General features: G+C 51.8%; 1 long non-coding RNA gene across 1 annotated transcript; it reads left to right on the top strand.

Moving 5' to 3' along the window:
• Positions 1-8,862: 8,862 nt before the first annotated feature.
• LOC138067555 (uncharacterized) lies at positions 8,863-23,533 on the top strand. The gene is made up of 4 exons (XR_011141730.1): positions 8,863-9,451; positions 9,934-12,807; positions 13,303-13,450; positions 17,022-23,533. It is a non-coding gene; the product is annotated as an uncharacterized lncRNA (long non-coding RNA).
• The last annotated feature ends 268 nt before the right edge of the window (positions 23,534-23,801 follow it).

Raw genomic sequence — 23,801 nt, 5'->3', positions numbered from 1 at the left:
GGCATTTTTAGGGGGTGTCAGAGACCTATTGGTAGTGATTTGGCTGTCGTTGGAACAGATGTAGATCATTAAATGTTTTTAGTTTGTTAAGAAATTTGACCTGGCTTAACTACTTACTGCTCTTGTTTGAAGGTGAGCTGCAAATAACCTTTTTGAAACAAGCTGTGCCTGCCTTTATTCCTTGTAAAGGATCATTGTACTGCGGGTGGTGAGTCTCGGTTTCCCTAAGATTGTGGGTAACTTGCTGTGTTGGATGTGAAGTGAAAGCTCCCGTGGAATCGGCAATTAGAGCTGTTGATCCCAAAGCAGTTCAGAAGCGGCTGTCCGTCAGGCACTTGAGTTGGATTAACGTGGACAGCCCCAATGTTGGGGAATGTTCTGACAAAGGATTCTTCCTTCTTTTTATTCGCTCAGTTGTTAACCTCTTGTGAAATCTTCATTCCTGTCATCTTCCATTCATCTATGTAGTTGCAGGTAAACAAGGAGATATAACTTGGAGAGGAAAAAAACTATGAAAGTGAGTCTAAACAGACATTTTCAGGCCTGCTTGCCTCTTCAAGGAAAGCACGAATGTGAGCTCCAAAATTCTTTGGAGATTTGCTCATTAGTCTGATTTTGTAGGCAGTCTTCACACCTGGTGTTGTGAATTAAAAGGAAAAACTTAAAGATAAGGCTGATGGGGGAGAGGTTTCTAGGAATAAAAGTGGTCAAAGTTCTGCAGGCGTTGTGCAAACTAAGTCGCACCGACTGCAGCAGGCGTTTTGGTCTTGCAGGAGCTGCAGAGTCAGCCTCTGGGTAGCGAAGATACAGCTTTACAGTCTTTGTTCTGAGTTTGTTTTTGTTGGCAGCACAACAAAAGTGTAAGTTGCTTGGACAACCAAACTACAAAAATTGTTGTCTAGGTTGTTTTTTCTCTTCTCTTTTTGACAGGGCATATTTATAATTTCCTGATGGGCAAACCGATCTTCAGATCGCCTTGAAGTCCCTTCTGTTTGTGTCATGGATAACAGGTGGTTAGGGATGGCTATTGTTTTTCTCTTGGATCTAATACGTTATGAAAAGCCCCTGGAAGGCTCATTCGTCTTGTGATGCAGCTATAGGAAAAGGCTCATTCACACGGCGAGCCCTGTATGACGGAGAAGTTATGTTTACCTTTATACAATGTTAGCAGCTGTTAAACTTCTGGGTATATTTGTAAATTGGTCTTTTATACACCATGTGAAATGGACTGAAATAATTTCTTTGCTGTTGTACCTGTGGAAGTACAAGCCATTTTACAGGAAAAAAAAACAAAAAACAAAAAAAAATTAAAACGTTATCTCAGTATTGACTTTGACTCCTTTAATGTGTGACTTCCCCCCCCCCCCCCACTCTCTCTTACTGGATGGTTGTTAGTGTTTAATTTTGAATTGAAAAAACACATGAAAAACTGAAAACAAACAGTTTTTCGTACCCTTTTATCTCCTTTATTTTATTCCTCAAGAAACAAACAAAAAAAGAACCCCTTTTGATTAAAGGTTCTTAAGTATTCAAGGTAGTAGAGTGTGTTCAGGTGCGAGTACCCTGAAATTTCAGTTAATTCACTTCCCTAATTTTAAAACTGAACTGTTTGTTTTCAATGCCAACTGCCTTCTTGCAGTGTTAACATAATTGCTAAATAAAAGCAACTTCCAGGAATAATATGCTTTGTAACTGTTAAAATTAATTTCCATAATGGTAATTCAGTGGTTTTTTTGCATCTGTATTTTTTCCTTTTTGTATGCAGTCCCTGAATGCAATACGTTTTTTTGTTATTGTTGTTTCTTTTTTAACATGGGCTAAAATGGATTGTCTGACTCTTTTTGGTAAGTAGAAAAGGTTGCTGTAAACCTGGGAAATAAAAATATCTGTAACTTTTTCTAAATGTGGATCATCTGCCAATTTGCTATAAGGCTGCTTTGTAATTGAAGAATATTAAATACTTTTCAGGGAAGATGCTCCCAAGGGAACGGGAGAAGGGGAAGCTTTGCGTTATTTGTATGTAGGTGTGCCCATCTATCAGTAGTAGAGAGAAACATTTGTTCCCTGTGGGACCCTTGCTTTCTGTGTAGGCACCAGCTTTGTTTCAAGGCACCTTAACTGTGCTTAAAGTTACCTTGGACATACGTTGTATAGATGCTAACAGACTTAAGTATCTGGTATGTAGGCAACTTGGCGCTTTTTTGAGTAGGGCTTCTGTAAGTAGGAAGCTTCCAACATACTGTAGGAAGTATGTTGAAAAACCACTCTACAGTTAAAGAAAAGCCGTTCGTACCTGCCCAAGCATACGGGCAGTGCTAATGCTGTTTTCGTTGAGCAGTTGGGAGGTGTAATAGGAGTAGTAGTTCTGTTGGGGACCGTCAGGTCAGAGTAGAGAAGCTGTCAGGTTGCCTTGGTGGGGCAGTGTTTTCTGCTGATCTCTAAAGAAGGAGACAAGCATCAAAGCAAGAAACAAAGACTGAGATAGAGGAAGAGGGAGAGTTCAGAGCTGACGTGTTGTCACCTGAAGGCCTGGGAAGAGCAGGGTTGCAGCTCAGATCCTAGAGGGGGAACCTGGAGTATCTCTCAGTAGTAACATCCTGTGGGCTTTATGTGTGAATTGTGTGGATCTTATACCAGTTCCATCAGGCAACATTACAAGTTTATTTTTACCTATGCTTTTAAGTCTGTGCTCAGTTCATTTTATGAAGGCAACAGGCCCAAACTTCTTCGTGATGGTACTAGAGAGGCTGATGCCTTTGGCTCTCTGAAGCAAGGCAGACATCTTGTAGTGTTCCTCCTTTGTGAAGTTCCCCAGATTGCTGTTCACACAGAACGGTTTTACAGAAGGCTGTGCTTGAGGGGCGCGCTTCTCGTGCTTCCCTGCCTGCTTGAGGTTTTGGAAATAATACTCCTTTAATGTCTTCTGGCTACCAGTTCTGTGTGTGAGAAGGCTCAGACTGGGAGGAAGCTTACTGGTGAATGAGACTTCTCCACTGGATGCAGAATGGGAAGTTCTGAATGACACTTAGCATGTCTAGAGGGAGAGAAGCTGTCAGGCTGAGTACTTGAGCCTTGTTAAAGTTTCAGTGCAAGCCAAAACCGTTTGCCTTGCTGCTTTTTCCACCACAGTCTTCCAGTACCCAATTAAAGATGCTATGGTCTTTTTTCCTTGCTCCCTATCAAAGACAGCATGCATTTCTGCTGCTGTGTTATGTAGCTGTAACACTTCACTTGATAGTTACTGCAGCTTTGGCTGCTGTGAAATGACTTCTGCGAGACGTTTCCAAAGCATTTGCGATTACTACTCTTTTCTCTTTAAAGGTGTTGCTGTGTAGATGCATATTTTTAGAAGGAACTTCTGTCTGCCTTAGTTTTACATGAAAGAGATTTCTAAAGTTTGACATAGATGTCTGAGCCTGAATTTTTTTACCCACTGAAAACTCATGCTTGAAGACAGGGTCAAGATGAGGAAATGTAAGAGCAGAAAGAAATGCAGTAGCCTTGCATGAGTGTTTAAATTTGTGGTAGCTATATATACACTTTACAGTTTATTTGCCCTAAATGCTATCTTCTTAAAACCACCACTAAAGCAAAGGGATGTATGTTTTCCTGTAGGTGGATGGACTATGTCAGCCCTCAAAACAGAGGGCTTTCTAGTTCCTCTACTAATCTTCAACTTTACAGTGGCTAATAAATCTGTGGAGATATATTGCTGCATAAATCAATGGAGAGGCATTGCTCTGGGAAGGAGGAGGGTGAAGCTGATCTCGCTGCAGTTGTTCAGCCTATGGCATCATTACCAGCTATTTGCTGGCTTCTTGACCACAATAAGGGACAACAGCGTTTTCCTTTGTGTTTTTGTCTGACTGCCCCAGCAGAGTGTATTCCCCATGCTGTTGCAAACTCTGGAAAGGAGAAGGAGCAGACTGTGGAGAAAAGGACCCTAGGCTTTCAACTGAGGGAGAATTTCCTGCTTTTGATAAAATTGTCCTCTTTAAGAGCAGCTACGGGGAAGCTAGAGAAAGGAAGAAGGCTACACTTGAAAGGCAGCCCCCAGGGAGTGTAAAACTAGATTCAGACCCATTTGCTCTGTGGTGAGGGCATTGGAGACTGTGGTTGCTCTTGGCAAGAGAAGGGACTTTGACTCCCTGTGTCAATCTGCTGCTAAATTGCTGAGTGTGAATACAGCTGTGCTGGCCATAGGGATGTCTGTGCACACACCAGCTGGGAGGTGCTTCTGCCTATGTTGAAGGCCGAATCCTGTAGTATGCCACAGTATGGGAGGGGCCCTTGTTCCAAATGGTACGAAGATGTTAGGATATGGCAGAACTCACTGCGTGTTGAGGAGCTTGTTCTGACAGAAGGGCTTCTTGGATGGTGATATACAATCTGGATTTTGCTAGTCCAGGGGATAGTGACTGGCCCTGGCTCTCTGGAAGCCCCAAGTCTTACTTCAGTGCATCACCTTGCAAAGCCGAGGGAGGTGTGCCCTAGGCTGCTTCAGTCCTGAGACAGCTGGGCAGTGCTGAGCAGCTGCTTGGTCAGGGGCCTTAGCCATGAGGAGGAGTGAGGGTTCAGGTTCAGTCTCTAGGGTAATTTGGAATTTGGGCCAAATTACCTGTCAAGACTGCTAATTGAGCTCAGCAGGCTGGTGGTAGCAATGAATAACATCTGGCTAATCTCAGCTCTTTGGCATGTTGCCTCTCCTTTTTATTTCTTCCTTATAAAATAGAAAGTGAGTGGCCAGGGAAGGGGTGGAGGAAGGACAAATGAGCCTGGATTCAATGGTAGCACTTTTGGGAAGAGAGAGTCTAGACAACAGTGCTGAGCTTCATCCAAGAGTGGCTCCACAGAGTGCAGTCTCTTCTTGCGTCGTAAGTGATTCAATAAACTCTGCCCACTCGTGCACTGGGAGACAGCATGTTCCCCAGAGGCTCCTCTGTGTAAACCCAGCCCTGGGCTCTCTTCCCTGCTCTGCCCCTTCCCTGCTTTATCATCCTGGGAAAACAGCTTTGCTTTTTCTCTCCCAAACACAAACATTGTCTTGTTTGGAAACAACAGGACCTTGATCTCCATTGAAGTCATTGTAGAAAGACTTAAAATGTTATCAGCCCATGCTGCCTTAGCTGCCTATGCTATGAGGGTCGTGTAGGCACCTAAAGCCAAGGATCACCGGAGTCCAGGGGGAGGAGGCATCTCAACAAAGAGGTTGAGGCTGACTTCTAGTTGAGCTTTCCCCTGATCTGCCCTTGTGTAAGAAGTTTTTCATTTCCCCATTCCTATCTAAAGAATAGGAACTACAGCAGCACCCTGCCCTGCTTGGAGGGTTGAAACAGTGTTCTGAGGGTTTTCTGAGCAGAAATCTGGCTTTTGACTGAAGGGGTTTTTTTCATTGCAAGCAGGAAAAAAAAATTCTTCTTCTTTTTTTTTTTTTTTTTTTAAACAAAATGTTCCTTGTAGAAATTCCCGGGTTTCCTTCCTGTGTCTGTTCCTCCTCCACCTCCTGGGCACTTCCAGGAATTCTCTCTTTTCAGTAAGACAGGTTTTTCCCCTCCCCTCCTCTTCCCTCCCATCGAGATATACCAGCCCAACCCTGGAGTCATCCGCACAGGCCTTTCGTGTCATGATCCTCCTGCCTTTCCTCTGTTCCTCATGGGGCTTCCTCACCACTGCACCTGTGTCCTAAGGGCTCTGGTGATTTGGGAACGGGTTGGATGCAGCAGTTCTCGCGTCACCAAACGCTGTCAGGTTGGGAAGTGCACTGGGAAAGCCTGTGGTGTCGGACAGAGGGAATGACAGAGGCAGGTAAGAGCATAGGTGGAGGCTGAGAGCACCTGAAAGGGAGGATCCAAGGAGAGGGGCCACCCAGGAGCTGAGGACAGAGGGACCAGAGGGTGGAAAAAGCCTTTGTAAGGGCAGCTCAGCAATGAGAAGCCCAGCCTGAACTCTGGAAAAGCCCAGGGTTCAAGGCGCTCTCCCTGTTGTTGCCCAGCTGGTGCCAAATTGCTTATTTCTAGGTTCAGCTCTTGGTGGACTGGCCGCTCCAGCTGCTATCTCAGCAGGGCTGAGGGCTGGAGGCAGGACACTGGAGCGATAACTTGGGGGTTTCTTCCTTCTCCAACAGGTGGGATGATGGCCTGAGGAGACAACAGTATGTATGGTGTCCCTTCCTCGGAAGGGAGAGCCAGGAGGGTCGCCTCACGCCAGGTGAAAAGCAACTGGGGATCTGAGTGTGTATAACCAGAAATGTCTAGACAGCCAGGAGCCTCCTGAGGACAGGACAGAACAGCAGGTTTTGCAAGCGTTCCCTGAAGTACATGGAGAAAACCTTCAGCCCTGATACGTGTGGGCCAGATGTTCTGCCTCGCCTGTGCCGCAGAGCTGTGTGCGCTTCCAAGCTGCCCTGAAAGCAGGCGGTGGAGATGGGCTCCTGTTCTGCTACCTGAGCTTTCCCAGGCAAGAGCACATGTGAGTGCGCTAAGCGCATTGAGGACTCTGCATGTGGAGCAGGAGGGATCTCCTGCACTCACACAGTAAACCTACAAATCTTCTGTTCTGGTCTTGCTGTCCATGCACGGTTCAGTTCAGCAGCAGTAGGTCCGTGTCCCAGCTAGGGCAGGCTCGCTGCAGGCTGTCAGGTCAAACAGTGTAGCTATTTGCATGGGATTTCCAGTGTATGGAAGCACACAAATATCCAAAATTCTCTTTTGGGCATGGACAGGATTTGCAAGTGGGAGAGGAGAAACGTCTATTAACATAACCTTATGCCAGGGGGCAGTATCTATGGCCTCCCTGGAAGTGTGTTGTATTTAAGGCAAAGGAGCAACTTGCTGGTTTTGATCCTAAGCGTGGTCTCATCCAGTTTCTAAGAAAGGCAGTTTTTTTGTTGGTCTGTGCTGGCAGATACAGAGCTCCATTGATGTAGATTATTTATGGGAAAATGTCCCATTTGGATGCAGTTCCCCCACCCATAAAAATTCAGCTGGGTTTGAGTAAACTCTGCAACCGAACGTCACTCCTGCATCAAACATTCCCGAACAGAAGTTTGGGAACATTTTGCTCTGCAGAAACGGTCAGCATCTCGCACTTGTCCTGAAGTAGCACAACCAAATCAACTGGAATACTAAAAATATCTCTAAAATGACATTTTTCCCAGAAAGCTTTAGATGTTCAAGTAAATGCTTCCACAGTTCTTCTGGTTTCAGAGATAGCTGGTTACTAGAAATAGCGCATGTGCCAGGCGAGTACACCACAAATTTTCTCTAAAGCCCAAAGTCTTTTCAAGGGATTAATCATGCCAAAGTGGCTGGAAAGGGAACCTAGACATTGTTTGGAGATTTGAATGACTTGGCATATTATGTGTTTAAGGTCTGCAATTAGTAAGCATGGAGCATGCTCTGAAAGAGCATCTCAGCCCCTAAGCTCAGCAAACGGATATCAACATCCTTCTGTGGAAACCAGTGAAACTACTGCATTTTGCTGCTCTGGATCTGGCTTTATTTAGGGAATTGTTTAGAAACAAATCCTGGGATTTTGGCAGGGCTTCTCTGGAGCAAGGCTGTGTCTAGCCTGGGAGGATAAACAGCCGTTAATGTCACTATCTGCACTGCAGCCTTGTTCGTGCTCTGGATCTCCTTGTGCCTGCGGACTCCCCGAGCAAGGACCAAATGGAGTCGAGTCCTGCCTTTCTGAGCTGAAGCTGCGCTGGCAATGATTGGTTTCTCTGAAAAACAAATGTCTTTATTTTGAAGTAAAAATATATTAGCGATGGAAAGAGCGTCACTGATGGATGCTGCAACCCAGGGTTGGACCTGGCACCCTCGGCCAGCACTCAGATTTCCTGTGGGGAAATCTGTCCTTCTGCAGAACATCAAGTAGCAGCTAACTAGTCGCTTCCAGCCTCTGGGCTTGGAAAAAACCCTATTCTTTCGAACTGGTTGTGATGCAGGGCTCAATGTTTGTGTCTTTGCGTGCTAGTGAAGCTATATCTGTGCGTAATAGGAGCAGAAATCTTTGCTCCGGCCGGAGGGGCAAAGGCTGCGGAGATGGGGACGACAGGGGGCAGCTGTTACAGATGTTAGCTGCTGTTTTGACTGCAATGGGTATGCCTGAGCGCCTTGCAAAAAGCCTGGTGCATAGACGCACGGGAGGGGGAAAACCTGGCTTGTGCCTTACAAAGCTGTCTTGGGTCACTGAGTGATAGTTAATGCTGAAAAGCAAAGGAAAACATGGGATCAGCAGTTAATAGGTGCTTGGGCATTAAATCAGCTGCATGAGCCGCCCCGTTTCAGGCTGGGTCGAGAGCTTTTGTGTCCCAAAGCGCCTCTGATCCAAGTTTGAAGGCACCGAGAGAAGGAAAATCCCCGACGTCCCTCCGAGGGTGCCCCAGCAGCTCATGACCTTCCCCATCAAAAACCTGTGCCTTGTTATTTGGTTTAGTCCGGCCCTGCTTTTTGATCGTCCTCTTTTGTAACAGGCTTAAGTCCTTTAGCTCCTCGTCTTTTCCTCCCGACCAGGTGCTCCGACATGCTTGAGCCGCTTTCAATCCTCCTTCCCATAACCTTATGCAGAATGACATCCTCTGCGCCTTTCTACACCCTGCTTTGTCCTTAAAACCATTTACGTGCTTTTTCCTAGCTGTTTTCCTCAGGCTTTGCCAGCCTCTCTACCAGCTCTTTCCCACGGCGATGCCCTGGGCCGTACGGAGGGGCAGGATGATGTTCCTTGCTGCTGCCCACGGGCCCACGTCGCGCTGGCGCCTTGGCGGAGCCGGGCGGGCTGGGGGCTTCCCTGGCCGCAGCCCTGGCGGCCTCCGGTCCCCAAAACACCACAGTCCCTGGGATTTTGCTCACCTCAGCCTGCCGAATTATCCCGTTTGCTCTAATAACCGTCCGGCCCTCCTCGTTACTTGGTGCTGCCGGCTGTGACGTCCCCTCCGCACGTGCCCAGCGTGGGTTTCCGACCAGTTAACAAAAACAGCCGGTCTCTCCGGGTTACCCGCAGCGGGCCGTGCCGCAGCAAACCGGCCCGTCGCCTTCTCCAGGGCGAGAGCGTCTCTCTCCGAGGCTGCCTTCCTATCAAACCAACCCCTGGCACCGCTGGTTTTCTCGCCTTCGTGAGTCGAATTCATGCAGAAACGTTTGCGTTGTTCGGCCCCGGGGTGGGCAGGCGGCCGCCCGGCTCACCAGCAGCGAGCCGCCCCGGACGGGCACCCACCAGGCGCGTGTGCTTAACAACACCCCGGCGGCTGCTCCGGCCGAGCCCTGCCGGCGTGATTCAGCCAGGCCGAGCCGCTTCCTTCCTCCCGGTGCGGCGGCGGCGAGAGCCGCGGGTGCCCGCACGTCCCTCCCTGCAGGAAGGCGGTGGGGAAAAGCCTTGCCCGGGCATGAGAGCGGGGCAGGAAGGCCTTTTGCAGGGGAAGCAGGAAATGGATGCGCTTGAAAACAGCTAAGTAAGTAAATAAATAAATAATATATATATATACACACACACACACACACACACACACACATATATATATATATATATATATATAGTGCCAAAAAAAAAAAAAGCACGAAACAAAAAGGAGGGCAGGGGAAGCGCGTGAGAGCCCCGGAGCAAGCCCAGCCGCACGCTGGTGCAGGGCATCGCGGCGAGCCGCCGTGGGTTCACTCCCGCGGCCGCTCGGGGCGTTTTCCTTCGCTACCCCGGCTCCCCCCCCCGAGTCGTTTTGCACCGCAGCGGAGAGCCGCAGCATAAAAACATACAGGCGTTTCCAAAGACCAACCCGGGATCTGGACGCGTGGGCAGATTCCTAAACCTTCCTACCAGCGATTGCAGTTTGATCCCGAATTTGTCCCTCTCATCTGCTTTGTTTTAAGTATTAACAGCTGGAGCTGCGTGAGTACGTCAGAATTGCAGCTCTGTTATTTTTTTTTTCTTTTTTTAAAGCCCATATGGTTGCAGGGAGCAACACAAACCCAAAGAGAAGATACATCAAAAGAAAGCCAAATATAGAATATATTTAAAAAAAAAAAAAGAATTAAGACGGTTTTGAATAATAGCGACGCACAAACGAGTTTCTAAAAATCTGCCGCCTTTGAAGGCAGCCTCCTGACTCATGAATATTGAGAGCCGGCAGGCGTGGATGCAGGCTTTTCCTTGAGCTTGTTTGGAGAAGCGTGAAGCCGAGAGCGTGAGGAACGGTTGCAAAGAGCTCGGCGCGACCGACGGCGGAGCGGCTGCCCAGCGCGGAGGGTGGTGAGGTTGCCCCAGACCTGCTCCGCTTTGAGAGGGAGCTTAGACCTGCTCCGTAAACCCTTTGGGCACCTGCGTATCGGGGTCCCCAGCCCTCAGCTAACAAACCCAGCTTGCAGATTTGGCGGTTGGTGTTATATAATGCAGTGGGATCTTTGCAAAATTACCCCCGTGGGCTTTAATAATCCCTTGCACTGGGCAAACAGCTTTGCTTATCGCTCCCCTCGCTGTTTCTCCCGCACGGGCTGCGTCCGCCCCGCCGGGCTCCCGGCCTCCTGCGCCGCGGGACCCAAAGGAGCGTTTTTGGGGTTTGTCTTTTCCTTGAAGCGCGGGGGTGGCTCCTGCTGTTTGCAGGGCGTTTTGTGCTTTGGAAAGCCGAGACTGTAAAGGAAATCGGGCCCGATGCCCTCAGCTCCGGCAGCAGAGCCCCACCTTGTCCACGCTGCGTGTTTTAATCGGAGATGTGCTGCTCCCCTCCTCAAGCTGCGGGTTTTTTCCCAGCGACTTCGGCAGTCGGAGAAGCTGGGCTGGGTGAAAAGCAAAATACCAGCATGGGTGCCGGGGGCTGCGGGAGGGCTGCGTGGCTCCTTTGTGTTCGCAAGCTAATACCTGATGTAATAAAGTGATTCTGCGTTTTCCCAGGCGCGTTTAGGGCTAGGAGGCGAAGAGGAAATTCCTAGCTGAATTCCTGGCTGTAGGATAATGCTGTTTCCATGCTCTGCCCTGCCAAGAGCCGCTTAATTATGAGTAATTAAAAAAAAAAAAAAGGTGCTTTGATTTAGCTCTAAAAATGCTGAAGAGGTTGACGATGCGGAAACGCGAACAGGCTTATTGGGGGCAGCGTTGATGCCCTATCGGCGTTTTGCCTGCCGGAATAAAACCCGTACGCTAAAAGCAGGGATGCTTTTTGGTTCCCGGTCGTTCTCGCCAGAAGACTGGCTGGTTGTGTCATGTCCCTTTTCAGGCTCTTTGGCCGACGATTTCTCCGTTTTCTGCGGGCAGCCGGGTTTGGGGTCGTGCAAGGGGAGGGTTTGGGGGCCGGGAGGCTCCAAAACCTGCCGCTTCCCCACCAAAAGCGCAGCACGTGCGGCGGCGCGGGGTTGGGTCTCGCGCAAGGTGCAAAAACCGAGCCTGGGAGTATCCATGCTGGAAACGGCCTGAGGGCCTTTTAATTTCCCCACCGGCCCCGGGGGATTTGGAGCTGACCCTCCGCCACCCCAACTCGGAAAGCGATAGCAAGAGGTGCCGTTTTTCCCTGGAGAAAGCGAAGGTTTTGCTCTGCCGCAATCTTGCAGAAACCAGGAGGGGGGAAGGTCCCGTTTTGCGATTCCCGTGTTGCAACGTGGCTGCAAGAGCCTCGTGCCCAACCGCTTGCCCTACAGCTGGGATGACCTGAAACGGTGGCCTTGTGAGCGACCTTGAAGAACGCCGACAGCCATCTCGCAACCGGCCCCGTCCCGCGGCCGGTTTTGGGAGAGCGGCCGGCCCCGGGCCCCCCGCCACGTCCCTGGCCCGCGCGCCCGGCGCTGCCCCTCGGCGGAGGGCGACGGGCGGGCAGGATGCGGAAGGAGGGGACGGCGTCACCTTTTTCCCACGCTGAACACCCCTCACCCGAGAGGCGCTACGGAGCCAAAAAAAATAGGCCTTTAAAAACAGGAATTTCAGTTCTCCTCCTGCAAGGAGGGGGTGAGGAGGTGCACGTGCCTGCCGAAAACCTCCCGGTTTGGGCAAAAACCCGCCCGGGTTGGTTTTAAAGCACGACGCGGCCCGCGTTGGATGCCCAGCGACCCGGCAGTGGGGGGGACCCCCTTCTTTTTAACGGCCGTTTCGGGTCGCCTCTTGCTTTGCCGACCTCGGCGGTTTGTAACTCGGGGCGCGACTGGGGCTGGCGCTGAGCCGCAGCCGGGCGGCTCCCTCCCTCCCTCCGGGGGAGGGACCGGCTCCCTTTTTAAAAAAAAAAAAAAAAAGGTGATTTATGCTCTAATCGGTCCTGAAGCTTCATTATTGGGAGCATTAGCGTGCCCGAGCCGGTGGCCTTATTTGTTCGTGCACTGAAAGCGGCAGCAGATGTGCTCTTTTTCCTCTGCGACCCGATCAGCTCGCTGATTCGTCTACTTCCATTTTCATTTCCCTGTCATTGATTTATTAATGATGTCTCACTTCCCCGGGGCTCTTTCGGAGGCTCCTATGCCTCAGCCCCCGGAGAGATGCTGGAGGAGGACGTCCATCCCCCCTCCCCACCTCCGGCCCCTGCCCTTGGCAAACGTCCCTTTTCTAAAACCGTATGCATCCTCGTCGCACCAGAGAGTAGATGCTTTAACCGTTTAGTTAAACCGAAGCAACCTCTGCGGCGTGCGACCCAGAAGAGCCCAGAAAAGCCAGGCTGGGCTTTGCGGGGCACCCAGGCGGGCCTGACCGCGGCGACGTCCAGTCCGCGCGCCCCTGGGCACCGCTCTCCCAGCGCCCCTGCCCTCTTCCTCCTCCTCCTCCTCCTCCTCCTGCCGACCATGGAGACGCCGAGGTCTTTGCTCCAGCGCCCGGCCCGCTGCTGGCTCCCGGCAAGCAGAGGTGCGTTATTTGCCTGCTATATTTGCCTTGCTTTTTTTAAATCCTTTCCAGGGTTGGTTCAGCCTGGGGAAAAAAAAAAAATATATATATATATATCCCACAGCCAGAAGGTTGTGCAAGAAGCTGCCTTCCTCCCGGCTTTGTCAGGAGGGCAAGGAGCTTGCTCCCCCCCCCAGAAATGGGGACAACCTGGCTGGTCTTGGTGGCCAGGTCCTCGCAGCACAGGAGGGACCGCGTCCCCCTGGGGACCTGCCCAAACTCTTGGTGGAGCAGAGGGAGCCGGGACGGCCTGGGCAAAGGCTGCTAGCAGCAAGGAGAGAAGCTGTGTCCCCTGTAGGAGGCTCTCCACCGTTTTTGGTCCTGGAGCGTTTCCCGCCCGGCGTCTGGCTTTGCCGAGCTGCTCGAGGCGATGTGCACCCAAAGGGCCCTTCTGCAAAGGCTCCCCGCACCGAAAAGTGTTTGGCACTGGGAAACTCTCACCTTATGTCTTTGCAGCTTTGGAAAACTGGAAAAAGAAAGCAAATTCTGCAAGCAAACGGGCGAAACGAGACCCCGGAGAGGGAGAAGGCCGTTCGTAGAGGACGCGTGCTTTTGTTGAACCGGCCCCTAAGCGCCAGCGCTGGCATCCTCCCAAGACACCCCTGTAAGCTGCTGCTCGATCTTAGCTCTCCGGCTGGGGAAATCCTGTCTGCTTTCAGTTCCTCGACCGAACATCCGCGGGAGCCGTCCTTCACTTCGGAGGGACCGAAGGAGCAGCTCGAGCCTCTGCTCCCTGCGCCGATGGGCCGGCGCCCTCGCTGCTCGGGCCGGTCGCTCCTCTCTTTCTCCGGCCGCGTCTCGGCAGCTTCCAGCCGGTGGAAGGCAGCTGGCAAAACGAGTTGGCTCGTTTTATGTCTTGGTCTTTACTGGAAACGTGGCTTAGATGCATTTTTTTGGCTGGGGAGGGGGGAAAAAAAGGGTTGCCTGAATTTTTTTTTTTTCCCCCTGTGCTCCCTTGTGTTCCCGCGATGAAATCACTGCCCTGAGAAGGGCCCTGCGGGAGCCGGGGATCCCCCTGCGTCTCCGCCTGGCGTTACCCACACGCTACACGAGCCCTGGCCGCTTTAGAAACCTACGCACCTTTCCGCATCAACAAATCAACGCTAACATCGGTGTAAACCGGTGCGACCCGTCTAGGGAATTCGCTGGGTAATTCCGCTGCCTCCTGATTCATTTGCTTGTGCCTGCTTGAAGTGCAGAGACCTCAGGGTCCGAGCGGCGGCCTGATTCCCGGGGTTTCCGCCGACGGCGTCGCCGAGAGGCCGCTCAGATGTAGCCCGGCTTCAGCTCAGGGCAGCAAGTGGCTTTGTGCGCTCTGAGCACGGAAAACACCCACAAGCAGCCCCGGCCCCCGGCCGCGGTGGCCACTGCTGTCCGCGCCGGAGCCCCTCTCCCAGCCCGCACGGACCCGCACTGAGACGGCAGAGGAGAGCTCAGGGCTTAGGTCTCGTCTGCGAATAATACGCTTTTTAAACCGCCTGAGTTAGGGGTTTAGTGTAACATGCACCCCCCCCCCCCCGAATTGCCTCGCCGCCGCAGTCAGGGCAGCTGAGCTAAAGCAGCTTTGCTTGGAAATGCCCCGAAGCGCCGTCGGCACATTGACACAATCCGTTACCCTATCTATCTCCACGGGGTTTTTTTATTGTCACTGTTTATTAAAGGCGCTGCAAACGGGCAAAAGCCGCCTGGGAGCTTTCTGCGAGCAGGAGGAGGAGGAGGAGGAAGAGCACCCGCAACCCCCCCCCCCCCCCCAAGCACCCTCCGGAGCCGTCGCATCAAACTTTTCCAGCTTTCCCTTTTTTAATTTTTATTTCTTTTGGGAGGGAGGAAAAAAAAAAAAAAAGAATTGACAAGGCAAAAGCGCTGGAGCGTTTCCAGCTGGGGCTGCTCGGCTGCTCCTTCCTCCCCTCGCCCTGCGCGGGGCCAAGGGGGCTGCTCGCTGCCGCTCCTCTCCCCGCCGCCTGCCTCGGCGCCGGGCCCGGGCTCCCTCCGCCCGCTGGGGTCTCTCCCAGCGTTTTTGCCTCTAGGATTTGGGCTGGCAATGGCATTTGCGGGGTTTTTGTTTTGTTTTGTTTTTCTCGCCGGCAGCATCCTAGCGGCGCAGGGCACGGGTCCGGGCCGGATGCGGCGCTGTGCGCTGCCCTCTCTCGGCATCGCGGCGCAGAGCGAAAGCGCCCGAGCCCGAAATATCTCCGGCGCCAGCGACGTTTCGCCCCAGCCCCTTCCCGGCTGGCGGCGGCTGACCAGAGGGGCTCTCTTGGAGCTCGTCCGCCTTTCGCTGCCGTCGCGGTCCCAAACTTGCTGCTTTAAAGGTCGCAGAACATATTGCGACTGGGCGGTTCGGGCACATCTGCCCGCCCGCTTCCTTAGCCAACGTTTTCAGTCCCATTTTCGGCTTTCCGGTGGTGCCGAAACAGCCCTCGGGGAGTCATTCAGGCTTTTCATAATATAGCGCTGGATAACATCGAGCTGCTTAACCTGGACTTGCTTCTCTGCAGCTTGCTGACCATCCGCCAGGCAGAGTTTGGCTGGGCTGCTGGGGGGGGGGGCAAGCGGTGCTGACCGCCGGGCGGGTGCACACAGAGGCCGTGCCCTGGTTTTGGAGCCGCTGCTCGGTCCGTCCGCCTGCCTGGCCCTGAGTCTGTCCCCAGGAAACGAAGGGAAGCGCCTGAAAGGCGGTGTGCGGTGGTTTCTGCGTAATGCAGGCGTGAGACGTGGTTCGGGACCAGCATCTTCCCTCGGGCTCTGGAGTAAAACTGCCCCCCCTCTCCAAAAAAAAAAAAAAAGCCCTTTTAGCAGAAGCGAAGACTATTTCTAGAGTCGCTCCATGGTCAAAGCACCGTCTGGGTCACCGGGGCTCGAACCAGGGTCTGCCGCGGTCGTGGGGTGCGGGGAGGGTGCGCCCGGCGTTCGCAGCGGTTCGGTCCCGCGTTGCAGTAGAGGAAATCCCTGGCTGTGCCGTCTCGCTGAAGCGCTTTGTGAAACAGCCCGTTGGCTTGCAGATGCCCCTATCTTGGAGGGGCCGAAGGACACGGTGCCCCCCGTCCCCGCGTTTCTCACCTGCGCCTGATACAATATCTCTTGATGGCTGATTGCTCTGCTGGGCTTTTCTCTGGGGCTCTTATCGCGATGGCAGATGAGACAACGCGAGCCCGAGCAAGTGGATGTGTCAGATACAAAATGAATGCTGCAGCGAAGGAGTTCCCTTGCGCTTAGGTGAATTCCTCTGCAGCTGCAGCAGAGAAGCCTTTTTCTCTTACTCAATTTTTTTTTTTTTTAACAAAGCGATAGCCTGTTTTCCTGAGGGCAGGGGGAACAGAAAGCTGGGGCTGAAGGCATCATCTTTCTGAACGTCATTAAGCCCCCGTTCCCAAGCACCCGACTGCGCTGCAGCTTAAGCAGCGGGCGCCGCGCAGCGAGGCAGCGCTCCAGGGCTTTGCACGGGGAACGGGCCGCCAGTCGGCCCGGGTATCGCCCGGCTCCCGGGCAGGCCGCCTCTGCTGCAGGAGCGACGGCGACCCTCACCTCCCCTCTGGCCGGCGAGCCCGAAAACTCGCGAGCGTTTTCTTGAGCATCGTATAATCCTCGTTCCTAAGGCTTTAACACCGCCTCCCTCGTTGGCCAGAGGCAGTCTGTGTAGTGAAATGAGCCCTTCGTGCTGCCGTTTCCTGTCTGGCCCTAGGGATGTTTGCGGTGCGTCAGGCGAGGGCGGCGCAGGACCCAGACCCGCTCGCCAGGAATCGCTGCGGGCCGTCGCCCGTTGAACGGGCACTGATTTCTTTCCGCTGGTGAAGGATTGCTTTTGCTCTTGCCAATCGCCTTCCAAAAGGCCCCGGTGTCCCCTGTGCAGCTCGGCCTCTGCTGGCCTCCGCCTGGGGAGGGAGCAGGGCTGCTTCTGGCTCCATCCCAGAGATGCCCTGAGCGCTCCCGGCCACCCCGTGCACGGTCGAAAGGTGCAGTTTGCATGGTAACTTGTGACAACCCAGAGCCGGTTTCTGAAATGTTTGATATTCGCTGCCTCCCCGTAGTAGAAAATATTAGCCAAATCCCCACCCTCTCCCCCCGCCATTCTGCAGAAATCACCTGAAAAGGGTAAGTAGGGCTTTGACTCCTGCTGTGGTGCCTTAGGCTGGCGGAAGATGTGTGATGCTCTTTTTTTTTTTTTTTTTCCCCAGGTTGCTCGAAGCTCCCGGGCGATCTCAATCCCTGAGCACTGCTGCCATCTAATGCCCAGCCCCAAATTGCGCAGTGAAATTTGGACATGGGGTATGCACAGGATCGCGCTTCTAAGGAGGGAGAGACGAGCACATGGGAAAAACAGAGGAGAGAAGACATACCATTTTGGTACTGCAAGAAAGAAGAAATCTTCTTTACTTCTGCAGCTAAATAAAGCTGCTTTCCCAAATCCCAGCCCTAAGTACCCTAAACTCCTGTGGCTGGACTCCTTGCCCGTGCTTTTCCCCCTGCAAATCCCCACAGGAGAGATGCCAGCAGCAGTCGCAGCCTGCGAGCTGGCTGCCTGGGAGCAAGCTCTCTGCCGGCGGCTAGCCCCCCATAAGGACCTACCTGCCCACCAGCACCAGCCCTGACATTTTGCAGCTGTCACTGGAGGACGATGGCCACCGAAGGATGCCCAACCATTACAAACCAGTCCTTCAAGGCACCTAGTACCCAGTATCCTGGCCTTCTGCAGGGCTGGCCTGCGGGATTGCACTGCTGAGATTTATCCAGAGCGGATCTGAGATTGCGTTATCGTGTCCGTGCTGCAGCTGCAGACCAGCTCGGGGTTTGTGGTGGGCCTCACCAGCGCTTTGTATCTCACCGGGTTTGATTTCTGCAGAAACCATCTCTGTGAAACTGCCATCCTCCTAGCCTTTTTTTGTCTTTCACTGAGGCTGGAGGCAAAGGAACTGATTTCTTTGCTAGCTGGGACGACAGGCTGGCCAGGTGGTTTGCAGGAGGACATGCACGTTTTCACTGAATCAGATTTTATGGGCTAGTTAAGCTCTGTATTTTAGTGATGGTGTTTCTGTAACAACTTTTTATTTACTTATTACTCTTCAGAGTACCCTGCAGGAGGTTCCTTAGTTGGCTTCAGTTCTGTGTAGTGTCATTTTTTCTTATGGTTTTGTATCCAAAATTATCACTCACCCAAGTGAATGCGAGTGCTTGTGAAGTGGGTTGAAAACCAGCTTTTCATCCTGCTCAAGGTGTAAAGGGGAAATTACAGGTCTGAGAAGTGGGAATATTTGGAATCTCCTGAGGATCTTCCAAGGGAATTTGATAATTTCAGCAGCAGCAATTTTGCCATTTCTTCCTGGTGATGTGTAAAGGATGCAGCGGACGCAAGGTACGGAGTGACAGCTGAGGTCTAGGTGGTGAGCATGGCACAGCTAGCCCTGCTCTCTGAACGAAGAGGCCTGGACACAAGATTTGGGAGTCACAATGCGGGTTGTGTTTGTATTTTGGACAGCCCAGCACAGAGGCAGGGTCCCGGTGGGTGAAGAGCTGAGGAGGGCAGAGATAAAGGGTGCCAGTGCCATCTGGGCTGAGTCCCACTGTGGCCTCCTGGCCCTGTTTACAGGAGGGCTGCTCCTAGGAGATGACTGGAGCCTGTCTCTGCCTTCAGGCTGGAGCATTTACCTGCCCAAACCCCACCAGGGATGTGACAGTCGGGGTGAGGAGACTTCTCCCCTGCTTCATCTGCAGATCTGGTGGTAACAACTCACATGGAAATATTTCTGGCTGTTACCTGAAAATAAGATCATCTGAGCTAGCAGGGAAGAGCTGAGTGGTGGCTGAAATGCCATGCCTGTAGGGTGCCTACGCTCCAGAACGTCTTCAGTGTATTTAATTAGCATGAACAAGTTTACCATTTGGGCACTTTGCCTAGAGGTGGAGCTGTTTCTCCTGACCTTGGGGATGTTAAGCCAAGACTGAGGGGAAGCTCTGCTCCACTTCAGCCAGAAGTTTTGGGCCGATGCAGGGACCGCTTGGTGAAACTCTAGTCCGTGAGGAGCAGAAAGCCGAGACCGAGCTGCCTCCTCTCTGCTGACCACCTAGGAGATTCGGGCAGAATACTTGCTTAATTTAGCCAGCAAACAATACAGCTACGTGATGCGTTAGTTCTCATGCTCCAGCTCTCCCTGCGGGCCATGCAGCTATCGAAGGGAACACCTCCACTTGCTCCAGCCTGCCGGTTTGGCTGTGGACTTCATGCAAACATGTGTCGGACTTGGTGCCTAGCTCCCAAGCACAGCCTCATGGCTGGCTGCGTCTCCTGCCAGGGAGCTCGGCCCCGTTGGGTTGCTTTATGCCAGGTCCAAGAGAAGCTTTATTCCCTTATTTTGCCTTCCCCCCGGGAAGTCCCTGTCTGCACAGGCCCATCCTGTTGTTGCAGGGCAGCCAGCTGCTGCCTCTGACACTTCCTTTGCACCGTCGTTACCTACAGATTTATTGCAAGGAAACCATTTCCTGCTGTTTGTTATCTTTGTCCTCTGTTTTGTACAGTTTCTAGTCCATCATCCCCCTCATCACACATGTCCCCCATCAAACAGTAAACTTTTAAATAGAGATTTTTTCCTTTAAATTCGATCCCAGCCCTCCCAAATAAATAAATAAATGAACAAAAACATCCCTGCCCAGGACGACAGCTGGATAACCCAATTTGCGTTTGCTGGGAGCTGCAGTGTCTAGCAAGGTTTCTCTGCTGCACAGTGTCCACGTGCCTCCTCACCCTTAAAACCTGCATGGCGAAATCGAAACAGGCCCATCAGATGAACGCTTCAAAGCCAAAATCCTTCTTCAGTTCAGGTCTGTTCAGGTCTGATTTCTTTCAAAATCCCAACAAGGTTAGAGGATTTCTCCTGGCAGAGGAGGGCTGGCCCTGTCCTACCTTGGTCTCTGCAGAGGGTCCCTTACCCAGGAAGCCCAGCAGAGATGTTGCCACGCTGAGTCCTCCAGCGAGGAGGAACCTTTCTGGCTCGCAGATTGATGCTATCCCATGGCATCAGCTCCCCAGAAGCTCTCAGCCCTCTCTGGCAGCCTCACGCAGGCCATGCCTACAAGAAGGCGCCTGGTTTAAGCCATCTCTCTGGGAAACCAGATTGGGTAATACCGGCTCTGTGCTGGCATTTTGGGTCTGAGTGCTTATTTCAATTTAGCTTAACTCAGTGAGGAATTGACTTAAACTCGATTGATATAAGCCACTCTCAAAGATATAAGCCATGCCGTAAGAGGATGTGCTCATGGTTTTACACTGTATTAAGCCAGGCGTTTGAATAACAGCTTCAGGCTAGGTCTATACTTGATTTTTATACCACATTATTTCAGTTCGGGCCTGCCCTTTTAAAATTAAATGATTGAAAAATGTTAATATGGATTCACACCGTGGGGATGTAGCGGGTTAACTCTCAGTGTTATCCAGCTTTCCTAAGACCAGAGACAACGTGAAAGTCTGGCATGCGAGAAGGAGGCAGGGCTTGTAAATGCAGATAGCATTGAACGTATTTTAATCAGCAGGGAGAAAAGAGGAAACAAACTTCTGAGATAAAAGAAAATTAAACTGTCTCACTTCTTCCCAAGGCCAGCAGCCTGCTAAACAGAAGCAGGGCAGGTTTGTGGTGTGGAGCCGGGACACTTTGCTGGGCTGGGACACCTGGATCCTGGAGGCGGTGGATTGCCCACGGATTCCCCCTTTGCTGCAAAGGTGGCAAGAAATAAACCCAGTTATATCATCTGAGGCCTTGGTTTTTACGACGTGCCTGTTGCTGCGTTTTGCACCCCTCATCGGCTCTGGCTTGGAGCAACCTTTTCTGTGTGAGCAGGTTTCCGTCCCCAGCAATGCAGCCCGGCTGGACCCACGGTCCCACGTAGGGCTACATGCCTGCTAAATCAGCAGTCAGGACTCCCAAACAGCAAGTTTTGACTAATCCCTCTCCTAGCACAGTATATCCATAGCACGTATATGCCGCTGCTCTCTAATAGTATTAATAATTCTCCCTTTATTTCTCATTCAAACACTCTTGGAAAGATCATCCAATTTAAATCACAGCTTCTCTAGTTAGCATGTGCCACCACGAGAGGGCAATAAATCATCTAATTACAATGATGGAGCCAATGTCCTTCCACAAAACCACCCATGATGAACTTAAATGGATTTTAAACATTAATATAATAGGCATTTAGTAAAGAATGGGAAAGGAAAAGAACATTTTAAACAAGCCAGCAGGTTGCACTGAATGTATTTGGGATGCAGGGCTTTCATTGGCCACTGAAATCATCTTGATGCTCAGAGCGCTGCCACAATTAGCATTAGGGAAGTAAGTCTTGCCTCTCTGAAATGCTAATTCAGGTAAAAGCTCATTTCAGGGAGTGCAGATGTACTGACCCTAATGATTCAGAGATATTTTGAGAGCTAATGGAGGGTTACTAATTTCAAAGCATATCCAGCTCAAAAAAAGGCAAAAGAGGAGCTTTCCTTGGTCACCCTGTCCTCAACGGTGCCTGGAGCGACTGTCTTCTGGCTAATCGGGCTGTTCCCGAGATGCCGGCGTGCCCAGTTCCCCCCACCTGTGGGCCTTGGCCATATGAAAGAAAGGAAAAACCACCGGAGCCCCCATGCTGATACTGTTGGGAAGTCAGACGAAAAGCCACATGCTCTTCTAATCCCAGCAGAAATGGCTATTTTTGCAGTCAGGTGTTCCTACCCTCCACTTTTTTCCCCAAGGTGATAGAGCAGGTTGCTAGTGGGTGCTTGTTACTCCTGTCGGCAAATGCCCAAATGCGGCTGCTGAAGGTGGAAACAGCTATTCCTGAGTCCTGCTGGTTGTGTCCCACTGCTGGAAGGTCCTTGGGGAGCTTGGTGGGAGCCAAGGGAAGATGACTCTGGGTTGTGCTGGAGGCTGCACTGGTCCTTTGTTATCTCAGTGCATGAATGGGGCAAATCATGGTCGTTTGGGGTGTCTTTGGGTGGGTGTTGAGGTCAGGCTCTCTGCCTGCAGGAGAGGCAAGGAGTCCACCCTGACCCGGGAAAGAGCAAAGCAATGCCAGTGGCAGTGCTGGGGCTGGTCCTTGGCTTGCAGCTGACCATGAGCTGCTCAAGCGGTGAGGATGGAAGACAACCTGCGCCTCCCTCCCCGATCCGACGATCTGTGTAAAATGCTTTGTTTCATCTGTGTTGCTGGATGTTGCTGCACGAGGCTGTGACATTCCTGCCCTGATTCATCCAGGGAGGAGTTTCTTTCCTGGTGGGCACCCAAGGGGCAGGATGGTCCGTATTGAGCTTCTGAAGAGGTTTGGAGGTCTGTAAGAGCTCCAACGCAAGACACATCTCTGGGATTTTTTTGGTAGATTCATTGCTTTCGTTTGCCTTCCAGTGCATGGCTGCGTGAGGCATGAGCTGGGTTCATCTGCCTGCCATGGAGCTGGATGAGTGGAAGAGCTTTTGTAGAGGAATCCAAAACCATCAGTGCTCTAGTCCTGTCCCAGTGCTCAGAGCCAAGGAGGGCTGGGCAATGCTACTCGCTGTGACCTCCAGAGGTGCCCTCCAGCCCTGCATGTGGCTGATCTCCAGGGCATTGTATGCCATAAAGAATGGGGCTGATGATTAGCCTTAAACCACAAGGAAAAGTGAGAAAGACTATGTTAATCTGCCAGCAATACCTACAGCACAGTGGCTCCTTAGGTGTTGCAGAGGAGAGCCAAGAGAAGGCTTGGGGAAGGGATAGATCTGGTATAACTAATTATTAGAGGGTAAGGAAGCCCATGCGGCAGGGCCTCCTGCAGAGCAGAGGTGCTCCGAGAGCTGAGGTCACCTCTTTCTGCAAGGAGTCTGGTACCGTGGTGTCCAGGGCGGTCACAGCCAGCGTTGCTGAAAGCTGTCAGTCTTGGGCTTTGCCAGGCTGTGCCAGGGCCGCTTCAGAGACCGTGGCTGATGCTGGTCATAAGGTGTGAAGGACCTGTGTGGGTGAAAGCATGGACGTCATATGGTCTTCGCGGACTAGGCACTGTGACAGTAGTTGGTTTGCAGCAGTCCCAGGCTATTATTTCACATGTTTTATGCCAGATCTGCACCAAAAAGGCTACAAGGGTGAGGGAGTTTGGTCCTGAATGGAGCATAAAATGGCTGAGGAAAGACGTAGCATCCAGAGACACGCAGAGCGCAGCTACGCTCCGCAGTGATTTTAATAACTAATAAAGATCCGGTATGAACATGAGACTGAAAGAGGCTCAAAGCTGATTAAATCTGTTTGAGACATGAGGGTTTTCTCCTCCTCCCTCCCTTTTGTTAAAGGACAGTTTGCTCGTTCAAAGTAAACGACGGCCTAAAGTCATAATGCCGATTATTTCTGAGATTCTCACACCAATGAGGCGGGGTGGGGGGAAATAAAAATCCCTGTAGGGTAGTTTAAAGTCGGCGTGAGTAGTGTGTAATCTACCCAACAGGATTGATCCAGGTCAGGCATTAAAGGCTAAAATGGATTAAACAAAAGACATTCCCCCTTGTAACAAGAAGGAAAAACTTCAAAGGTGGGATTTGTTCTTGTTATGACAAAGGAAGTGGATTTGCAGAGTGCCTCGGGGCACACCCCTCCGCGGCTTTCAATTTGCTCGAGTTGCTATGAAGGAGCAGGACAAATGCGTGGGGGTTTGCGCTGCGTGTTTCGGCGCTCCCGGAGCCCTCCCCGGGGTGAGAGCGTTAGGTTAAGAGGATCGGATCGGCGCTGCTTTTTCTTGTTTTGTTTTGTTCGCTCTTTAAGGAAAAAGAAGGGGGAAAAAAAAAAAGGAGGGGGGAGAAGAGAGGGAGGATTTGTGCAGCCTCTTCGCCCTGCGGCTGTACGAGACTGTGGGTGATGAGGGAGCCGACGAGGATGTGGAGCCACGGCAAAAACTGCACCCACCAGCACCGTCCAGGCCATCTCCCTGTGCCCTTGGGCCTCTGTGCCTGACGGGTC

Source organism: Struthio camelus, chromosome 5, assembly GCF_040807025.1.
Source record: "Struthio camelus isolate bStrCam1 chromosome 5, bStrCam1.hap1, whole genome shotgun sequence".
NCBI lineage: Eukaryota > Metazoa > Chordata > Aves > Struthioniformes > Struthionidae > Struthio > Struthio camelus.
The sequence above is the reverse complement of the archived record's forward strand: the minus strand, read 5'-3'. Positions and strand labels throughout refer to the sequence as shown.